The 11,369-nt window shown below is 38.1% G+C and overlaps 1 pseudogene; it reads left to right on the top strand.

The window, feature by feature from the left end:
* The window catches only part of LOC125928970 (tigger transposable element-derived protein 1-like), a 40,694-nt pseudogene extending 30,041 nt beyond the window's left edge, over nucleotides 1-10,653 (top strand).
* The last annotated feature ends 716 nt before the right edge of the window (nucleotides 10,654-11,369 follow it).

Raw genomic sequence — 11,369 nt, 5'->3', positions numbered from 1 at the left:
GTTCTTTCAAGGCCACGACACTTAGTAACAAAAATGAAAGAACCAATTTGGCCAAGGAAAGTTCTGCCTTCTGCAAAGATGGAGCATGTGGCCACTCACATAATGGGGTTTGAAGGTAAACAAAGCAAAGCTTCTCTCTTCGAACCACTCCCCTCAACTTGTCTGCCTTGTCTCCTAGGACCTCACTCCTTTGGCAAGAAAGAGTACTATTAAAATCCACGACTTATATATAATCTATGAGGATAACATGCCAACATTTGTCTGAAACCACCCTTCGTAAACACTTGCTAATTTTTGTCTGCCACCATCTTCTCCTTTCTTTTGGTAATAGCTTATCAAATTTCCTTGGGGAAACTATCCCTCTTCCATTTTCAATCTATAGAGTTAAAGTAGGACTTCATGAACTACCTTCTGCTTCTAGAGTTGTGCATTGGATCCAGATCTGTCCATTAGTAATTGATAATTAGTAGAGAATGTAACCCTCTCTGTGAGTGGTGAAGGAGTGGGCATATGACCACCCAAGCTGGGTCAGAGTTCTACCCAGGACCGTACTAGATCAACTGGGAAATAAATGTTTGATTCATCATAGTTTCTAAGCTGGTGTGGTGCAAGCTTAAAGCTGTTGGTGATTAATTCTGTCACTACATCCTGAGAGCCAACCTACGAAATGATGCAATACCAGAGAGAGCAAAGCTGCAAAGTGGAGAAAGACACATGATTGATGACAAAATGTGAATACTTGGATTTGGTTGTGCCTGAAACTGTACGTTAGGAAATGTGAAGTGATATTCTATTTGACTGGCTTTCTTTTTTTCTTACACAGTTTCAGCTGTGTTTTGATCACTTGTAACCAAGAGGCCTAATTAATTCACCTGCTATTCATGTAGGTATTATTATTAGCCATCCCCAGCTTAAAAAAAAAAGACATTTTTAGAGCAGTTTTAAGTTCATAGAAAAATTAAGAGGAAGTACAGAGATTTCCCATACACCTCCCTGCCCCAGTGCAGAGCCTCCTTGATTACAAGCATCCCCCAAGAACACAGTACATTTGATGAATGTACAATTGATGAACCTACATTGACATAGCATAACCACTCAAGGTCTGTAATTTGCATTAGGGCTCATTCTAATGATTGTATAAATATATAATGGATTGTACTAATATATAATGACATGTATCCCTCATCAGCATACCCTTTTTCAGAGAATGAGGAAACTGAGGAAAGATGAGAACAACCTGTTGATGAATATAATGGGAAGGATTAAAGCCCAGATATGAACTACAGGGAGTCTATAGCCAAACATCTATCTTCCTAGGCACAGCTTCAGTGGTCTTCTAAGTTCCAGACCCCTGGAGACTTTAAGAAAGTCCTTCAGGGGTGCCCGGGTGGCTCAGTCAGTTAAGCATCACTTTGGTTCAGGTCACGATGTTATGGTTCGTGGGTTCAAGCCCCACATCGGGCTCTGTGCTGACAGAGCCTGTGTCTCCCTCTCTCTGCCCTTCCCCTGCTCGCACTCTGTCTCTCTGTCTCTCAAAAAAAAAAAAAAAAAAGTCCTTGATAAAGCAGCCAAATCAATTGTATTAGCCCTCAACCTGTGAGTACACATCTTTTTAATAGGCTATGTGACAAAAAGAGAAGTGACAAAGTGTTAATGAAGCTTACGATATATGATAGTTTTGTCGAGGAAAAGCAATTATGTAATTGAATTGGGAGATGAACTAATAACTTTTTCATGAAACACCATTTTACTGAAAAGAATAAAAGTCAAATTAAGATTATTCACTCCTGAAGTTTTGTAGATAATTGCTCAAAAATGAATGAAATCAACCATCAAAATTTATGGGATGCAGTGAAAGTATGCTTAGAAGGAAATGTATGGCATTGAATAAATGTATCAGAAAGAAGAAAGATCTAAAATCAATAATCTAAGTGTCCACCTTAAGAAACTGAAAAAATAAGAGCAAATTAAATACAAAGAAAGCAGAAGAAGAAAAAAAGATTAGAGCATAAAAAAATGAAATTAAAAACAGGAAACTAAAAGAGAATAAAAAAAGCCAAAAGCCAGTTGTCTAAAAGGCTTATCAATAAAATCTATAAGCCTCTAGGCAGGCTAAATAAGACAAAAAGAAAGAGGACACAAATTATTAATACCAGAAATGAAAGAGAGAACCTCACTGTATATCCCAAGTACATTAACAAGATAATAAAATTATAAGCAATGCTATGACCATAAATTTAGTAACCTAGTTGAAATGAACCAATTCCTTCAAAGATACAATATCCCAAAACTTATACAAGAAGTAGGCAATTTGAATATCTATTAAAGAAATAGAATCAGTAACTAATAGCCTCCCAAAACAGAAAACACCAGGTCCAGATGTGTCCTGGCAAATTCTACCAAACATTTAAGGAAGAAATTAAATCAATTCTCTACACTTTCTTTCAGAGAGTGGGAGCAGAGGAAATATTTCCTAACTCATTCAATGAGGCCAGCATTACCAAAATACCAAAACCAGACAAAGACAGTATAAGAAAAGTACAGATCAATGTCTCTCATGAACATAGTAGATTAAAAATTCCTCAAAAACTATTAAATCAGTGGTTGCCAGAGGTCAGTAAGGAAAGAATAAATAGGCCACACATAGAAGCTTTTTAAGGACAGTTAAAGTACCCTTTACATGATACCATAATGATGGATGACTGCCATTATACCTTTTTCCAAACTCATAGAATGTACAACACCAAAAGTGAACCACAGTGTAGACTATGAACCTTGGGGACCACTCTAATGGGGGATGTTGACAATGGGAGGCTGTGTGTGTGTGTGTGTGTGTGCATGTATGTGTGCATGGGGAGGGAGTATATGGAAAGTCTTTGAACCTTCCCCTTTATTTTATTGTGGTCCTAAAACTACTCTGAAAAGCTAACAATTCAATCAAAAAAACATTAAAAAAAGAAATGAGTATGTCACTGTAAGGCAAATGGCTGATGGCATTTGTTGCTATCCACGAAATTTAAGCTTTTGAGTGAAAGCTAAGATTTTGAAAATTTTGTATATGTCACTATGACCTTAATAGCATCCTAATGACTTAAAGATTTTTCTCATGAGATTAATGATGATATTAGCAAATGAAACTCTTTGATATCCTGTCATGAACTATGTCAGTAATTGAGAGACCAGCATAAAAACAGTTAACAAATATTGATTTAGGTAATTAGTACATGACATTACAGGTCATGTAATAGGTAAAAGGTTCTTGCAAAGTAAAAGGCATTGAGTTATAATGTAACAGATTAAGAGAAGTTCATGAATATGGCTTCAGATTCCATTTTGCAACTAACTTTAAGGAACTACCCATTGTCAGTTTTTGGTATGTTATCAAAAAGATTGTAGGCAATATTTTGATTCTTTTCATGTCCTTTAACCAAACTGATGTATCACAACAAACTGAATGCAGAGCCCATGTGACAATGTAGCTTTCTTTTGTTTTCTTTTGCTAAACCAGATATTAAAGAGATTTGCAAAAAATACAAAACAATGCCATTCATTGCATTAACTGTATGTTTTGGGAAACAGTTTTTTTCTAATAAAACTATTACTCATGTTAAGATGCAATGGATTTTGCTATTCTTATTTTCAAATGACTCAATAAGCATGTAAAAAATTTCTCAGCTTTAGTTTTTAATACAGTAAATATAGATAGATATAATTTACATAAATACTGTAAAAGCTTTTTGAGATCTTCAATAACTTTTAAGAATTTAAAGGGATCCTGAGACCAAAAAGTTTGAGAGCCATGACACTATATCTATCCTGCTTCTCAAAAATAAAACAGATGTGCTTATGGTTCCACCCTAGGTAACTTCCTTCTTAGAGGGAATGAAAAGCTAAACAATAGATAAACATATAAATAAACAAAATAGTTATCATTGAAAAAATGTTTTGGAGGAAATAAGCACAGGGTTGTGATGATAACTAGATGGAAACTAGGCAGGGTGTGACTTATGGGAGACCTCTTTGGAGAAGTGACAAGCCGAGATGTGAGAAATGGGAAGATGTCATCTATGCAACAAGCTAAGAGAACCATGATTCGGGCATGGGGAATAGCAGTGCAAAGACCCTGAGGCAGTAAACAGTTTGGACTAGGTTCCAGAATTATATCATTCCAAAACCCATGCTTTGCTTTCCTTCTCTGAAACCACAACTGATTTCTCTTAGGCCAGCTATGCTCTGGCTCTTGGAACAATCCATCTGGAAAACGGAGCAGAGATTGTTTTGATTCTTCCTAAGCGATGGCTTCACAGCCCATTCGTTGGCAGGTTAATCAGGAGCCTGCAGACAGCCTTTCATTTTCTCTAAGGAGTAGAACTCTCAAGTGTAATGCTTGTCAGTAGTACCAGGAAACTGCTGTTGCAAGAAGAAGTAGGAAAAGGGTGGAATTTAATTTTACAGGGAGAAGACTTAAAGGCGACCTATAAATTATGTAGCTATTTTTCTATACCTTGGCCCCAGTCTGGAAGTTTTCAAAATAAATTATTTGAGCCAACTTCACTGTGGTTGCACATATTACATCGTGCACTGTGGTCTCCGAAGCATGTGTCTTTTGCTGACCTGGCATTTTGAAAAACTGCTCTGACCTACTGAAGAAAGTGGTGGTTCCCAGTGAAAGTGTTTGCTCATTTCCCACTCCCTGAGACACTGTCCACTTACTGAGTTCTCTGACTCGGAGGTGGAAAGCTAAAAAGTTCATATGTGTAGTAAGCGAGGGAAACTATTAGCATTATTTCACTAAATGATGGGATTTCCTTATATTTGCAAACGTCAGAGAGTAATAGATCTCCTCTCCTCCTAGGAGTAAGCCCGTATAAAGCAGTAACTGGGGTGACATTAGAGGAACACACGAGTCAGTACCATGGTGCCGACTTCCTGGTGAAAGCACTAGGTCAGATGCAGTGGGAGACCACGAGGGACAAGGTGCACTCGGGTGAACATAACCCAAAAAAGTTGGGTGACTAGGACAATTCAGGGAGCCAGCGATTCGATTCGTACTTGACATCTTTGATACAGCCTTGTAGTCCAAAGAGCCTGTGTTCGTGGCTGGATGTTGTGTAGGGGAACCACAGGTACTTTCTTGCTTATGATGGGTAATGAGACGATTCACCTCAGGCTTGCCTTCTCTTCCTCTCTACATTACCTTTCCCTTCATGGAAAGGTATTTATTTTCAATGTTTTTGGTTGTTACCCCTATGCCAGTGACTCAGTTAATTGCCAGTCCCGACTGGACATTTCACCACAGAACCGCATATCCAAAATCAAACCTCATATCCCAACTCAATGCCATAGCTTGGCCTTCAGTGTTGATGTTGTCTACCGCTTCCCATTTTTGCACATGGCTGCTTTATATTTTCTGGGTTTTGTGAGTAAAATAGAGAGGCCACTGATGACTTTCTACTTTACTGTTCTGGTGGAACTAACATTTAAGCCTTGAGCCAGGAGGGCCTACTGCTTGTAAACTTAAATCCAGTCACCTTAATATGATCCCGTGGAACTCACCTGAATCCAGCTGGACTTGAGCCTCTGTTCTAGGACAGTAAAATTGGAAGACAGCAACTCTGAGATGAGCCTCCTCTCAGTGAAAATCATCTAAGGGGAAGATAGATGGGCTTACCGACTCCCTGAAATGGACTTGGAATTTTTATTTTTTCCTGACCAGTTAGCAATGTCTGTTATTCCTTTAAAATGTCTTTTATCTTCCTTCCTATGCCTACTGGCTGTCCCTACCACCAACTTAGAATCTAAATTTGTATCATCTCAGACATAGGTTTTATTCATATAGTCCTAGCTGTTCTCTCTGTTTACAAATTTTACCCATTCCCAGCCATCCTGTAACCATGACTGTCTGTGGCTATCAAGTGCACGAAATTTACAATGCCTCCCTTTGATTCCTCAACTCTAAGACTCTGCATGAATTGAGTAACTGTTAGTTGAGGCAAGTCTGGTTTTCGTGACTACCAAAATGCATCCTTCAATGCGAGCAGGCTCGGGATCATATAGTGTGGACACAAGTATTCTTGCTATTATGTCTTTAATCAAGCTTTTTCATCTTTAGAAAATACCCTCTCCATTGCTTTGTGTTTTTATGAAGACCTAAGGCTTAATTTGAAAGTCTGGGAGAGAGAAATAAGGCATCCAAACTATTATAAAGTGGATACCCTGTTACAGAGTGGAGGAATTCATTTTAGTGCAATAGTGGTTGAGCTACTCTTATTATCTACACAGTGTTTTTCTCCAGGAACTGTGCCAAAACCTTGGGCAGAAACAGCAGTTAAAAAGAAAAATGATTCTGCTAAAATTTCAATTGTGACCTTGAATGCAATGCTTTATAGTTTGTAGAGGACAAGGAAGGATGATTGAAGTATCATGGATGCACAGAATGGGGAGCATGAAGCTCACACCAGGAATGGAAGAGAAGCCAAGAAATGTCAGGGGTGACAAACAGAGAGACATCATAACTCAGAATGTCCGAGGAAAGTGAACTTGGCTGGCACCATCATGTGGCAGTGGAAATTGCTACATTGTCTACATTCACTGCACTTGCCTGAGGAAATGACAAAAAAATCCAGGGTTGTCTAAAAACAGTGAATTCACAAGCACAGGAGTTTCTCTCTGGGGTCTCCGTAAACTAGCTGGGAAAGAGCAAAATTCAAAGAGCATTGAAGTTCCCGTGATTCTCACAATTGTGCTGAGAATAGAATGAAAGAAATTCAACTTTGCTACTGTGTTTGTGAATTGATTTAACCCACAGTCTGATGAAACCTGGGAAACATGACTGTGAGTTTTACCTAAGGTGACTACACATCCAGTTGTCAGAAATAGCCCCAGTGTGTGCACCACTCCTGTAACCGACTGTCCCAGTGTCCTGGTGTGGAGGAAAAATTACACTTTCTCACCTGGTTCTTTCTTCCATATGTACCATAATATTCACCTCTTGAGATGAGAGATGTTCAACTCTGATCTAGCTGCAGACACCAAACTTACAGGGTCTGGAAGTTTGTATCAACTTCAGGGCTTTAATCTGACAAAGCTTGCCACTGGAAAGAAACAGATGGAGATGGGTGCTAAATTCTTCTTGGGCTTATGTAACATTTCACTTCAATTTCTTTTTTTTTTTTTTTCTTAATTTTTTTTTAACATTTATTTATTTTTGAGACAGAGAGAGACAGAGCATGAACAGGGGAGGGGCAGAGAGAGAGGGAGACACAGAATCTGAAACAGGCTCCAGGCTCTGAGCCATCAGCACAGAGCCCGATGCGGGGCTGGAACTCATGGACCGTGAGATTGTGACCTGAGCCGAAGTCGGACGCTCAACCGACTGAGCCACCCAGGCGCCCCCTTTTTTTTTTTAATTTTTTTTTAACGTTTATTTATTTTTGACTTCAATTTCTAACTGAAGGCAGAAATCTCCAGAATCTCCTCTGTTTTTGCCGGACTTTCCAAATTATTTTATTCCATTCTGACCTTTTGTTTTCTTTTTCACTGTCACAGCCAGGAGGTGACGTGGTTAGGGGAAGTAAACAATCATGATAGTTGCTAGTTTCCCTTACACTGTAGCAGGTGAAATTTGCTAAGCTCCTTCACATTTCTTATATCACTGGAGTACTGTGATACTCTGGCAAGTAAGAAGTCTTTATTTGCTACTTTGTAGATGAAGAAATTAGGTTCAGGGATATCATGAGAGTTCACAAATTGTTAGAAAGAAGCAGCCTAGGGAGTCTAAGGCAAGTCCTCACGGTTTTAGCCCAGATTTCTTTCAACTATAGAAGGTCCCTTGAAAGTTTCAGTTTCCATCATCTCAAGTACTTGGCAAGGGGACTTCTGTAACTCTAGTACAGGTTTCAACTTGTAATACACAACTCGGTACTTATTTTTTGGAGCAGCAGGCCTTGTAAGGGCCTCAGAGAAGAGCACAGAATTACTTCTCTATTCTATATTTCAACTGTCTTTTAAATCACTTTGTATGTTCATGTTTATATTCAGACTACTATGAATTGTTCTGAATCTGTTCCACACACTTTCAAGGTGCGGGACACACACACACACACACACACACACACACACACACATATATATATGTATAAAGAACTAGGACACTTTGTATCTTTACTGGTGTCTACCAAATAGCCTTATATGGATACCATGTAGTTTAAACCAGCCAGAGTTTTTTCGTGGGAGTACATAAGCCTCTTTAGAAGTGCAAAATTTGGGAAGAAAAGATACATCACAAAAGAAGAGGGCTTTGTCAGTATTTCACCAGATATTTATTGAGTTCTCTCAAGTATAACCTCCACTTCTGTTAATATTAATGGATGTTCCACATGTGTTGGGAGAAAAAAGCTTATTCTTTGGCATAAGAGAAACGTAAGCCTGAATACTTTTAGAAACTGATGGCAATTCTGATGGCACGGAATAAAAGTGGAGCACAGGTTTCACAACTGAATTATTCTGGGCAAAATGTCCTAGCAGGTTGTTCAGACAAGTTTATTTCTTGGGCAGCAAATACAGAGAAATGAATAATTCAGGCTTCTCACTCAATGCACGTGATACTTAGTTATCACAGCAAGATCCTTTTAAATTTTTAAATAATTGTATTCATTTTATTATTATACTCTCCTTTAACCCACCCCACTGTCATTTCCCTACCTTCCCTACCTTTGGGTTGAATCTATTCTAAAATGTTCAATGTGGTCTTAGGTGTGTATATAACCTTGAAAGAAATGTAGCATCATTTTATGTGTACTTATGTTTTAATCTGTATAACTATTAGTTTCCAGATCTTGTTGTAGTTCTTCTTTCTTTCCTTAGACTCAGGACTTGTTTTTCCCCCTTAAATGTATCCTTGTTGCTGTCAGTCTAGTTCCTTACTTCTGTTGCCGAGTATGCCTTCATTACAAATGTAGCCACTGCATTTGACTTAACCATATGTGCAGTAACAGACATTTAGGTGACCCCAGTGCCCTATTTCGCTAAACAGTGCTCTGATGAACTCCCTCATACCTGTTCTCTTCTGGAGCTATAAGGGAGTTTCTCTAACATACACATATAGGAAGAGTAGGAATATTTGTTGTGATACCATCACTTGTTTTACTAAGCCTTACTAAATTACTATCCAGAAAGGCTGCAGCTGATGAACCATTCACTAGCAGTGCACAAGGATTCCTTCACAATTGCAAAAACACTTGCCAGAATCCAATTCTATATTTTTGTTAAATGGGTATAAAGTTCTTGTTTTAATTTGTATTTCTCAGATTACTATACATTTGAATATCTCGTCATAAACTTATGTTGAGTTTGCTTTTCCCTTTCTGGTTTGTTTATTCATATACTTTACTTTCTTTGTGATTTTTACCTTCTTCTAGTTGAGTTTCTACCATAAATATTATTCTCTTTTCAGCATACCATTCATCAACTAGAGAATTTAAATTTTGATGGAGTCAAATCAATCCCCTTTCCTCTGTAAAATGTGTACTTTTTTGAGTGTTGTTTAGAAATACTTTCCCACCTGAAGTTTTGAAATATATTTTCTTACATTTTATTCTATTGGTTATTGGTTTTGTAGATTTATTTTTAAAATTTAGTTTCTCATTTGCTTATGGTTTATATTGTATCTTGTGTGAAGTAGAGATCTACACAGTGAGTCTTTTTTCCCCAACAACTTGGAAGTAAAAATGTATTTTGTCCCAGTGATTTTTCATGTTTCCTGTATCATACAAAAATATATGTGCATTTATTATATTTGTGTATGATATTTGCTTCAGTCTTGGCTCTAGATCAGGCAAGAGAAGAAGTTAGGAAGCTCTATAAATGGCGATCGCCAATGTTCAGAATAAAAGAAGATGGCACCTTGAACCGAAGAGCTTGTGGTGGAGGCAAGGAGGAATGTTATGATTCAAGGTATATTCAGACTATAAAGGTATAGGAATTACTAATAAATAGGGAGTGGAGAGAGAGAGAGAGAGAAAGTGATAATAACAACTCTTGTGCCATCTAATAAGAAAGGAAAAGCTAAGGAGGGAGAGTGAGGGAGGTAAAAATCAAGAATTAGGTTTTTATTTCTATTGTTTTGTCCTTACCTGATTTTTTTTTCCTAAAATAAATATACTTTTACAGAGAAAAGTTATTTTAATGTGTGCCTACCACATGCTAGACATCTTGGTGGACATTTTACCTCCTATGTAATAATTCAGTTGTGGATGTCTTAAGTTTGTGATACTTGCTAGCCATCCAAGTGGAGATGTTGAGGTTAGTTGCAGCAGTCTGGAGCTCAGGAGAATGTTGGAAGCTGGAGAAATGACTTTGGGAGTTGTCAGGACACAGATGGTATTTAAAATCGTGAGACTGGGTGAGATCACCCAGGGAGTGAATATAATTGGAACAGTCTCAGCACTGCAGCATTTAATGGTCAGAACTAGTAGTGGGGTCGGCAAAGGAGAGCAAGAAGGAGAGTTTGATGACCGTGGAAGGAAGTCAAGAGATTGTGATATTCCAGAAACCAAAGGAGAAAAATGTTTTCAGAGAGGGGAAACATTCAACTGCCTCACAGACTGTGCTAAGAAAATCAGGAAGACAAGAATAGAACTTTTGTCACCATGAGAAACTGCATTTGTCACCGTGGAGGTCCTTGAAAATGATGATGAGTGGAATTTCAGTAGAATGGTTGGGGGAGAAAACCTGTTGGGAGAAGTTCAGGAGAAAATGAGTAGTGAAGAATTGGAAGCAGTAGGTATGGACAATTCTTTGAAGGACTTATGCCATAAAGTAAAGAAGATAAATGGGAAAGAAGGTGCATGGGAATATACATGATGTAAGATTTAGGAAGGTTTTTGTTTGTTGTTGGCTGGTTTTGTTTTGTTCTTTGTTGTTGTTGTTGTTTTAATGTGAGACGCTATAGCATGTTTGAGTTGATGGGAATGACCCAGTAGAGAAGGAAAATTTAACAATGGGGAAGATAGAGGGAAGACAGAGGAATAACCATTCATTTTGAACGCCATCCAGGACACTTGTGGCATGGTTGGGTTCTGTAAGAGCAACAAGGGTCCATTCAAAGTAGCAGAAAGAAGACAGAGCGTATGAACATCGATGCAGGTGGGGTAATAAATTAGGTAGTAAGATGATGAGGAAGGGAGAGAAGGGATATTGGAATTTTGAAAAGAGAAACAATGGTGTAAAATACCGATGGTGAAGTAAAATAAGTTTTTAAATAGTCTCCTTCATAAATTAAAGTGCAGAAGAATCACCAGGGAGTTTCATATCCAAATTCCTATGGTCTATGCCCAGATAATTAATTCCACACAGTTATGGATCACACC

Source organism: Panthera uncia, chromosome D1 (assembly GCF_023721935.1).
Source record: "Panthera uncia isolate 11264 chromosome D1, Puncia_PCG_1.0, whole genome shotgun sequence".
Taxonomy (NCBI): Eukaryota; Metazoa; Chordata; class Mammalia; order Carnivora; family Felidae; genus Panthera; species Panthera uncia.
The sequence above is the reverse complement of the archived record's forward strand: the minus strand, read 5'-3'. Positions and strand labels throughout refer to the sequence as shown.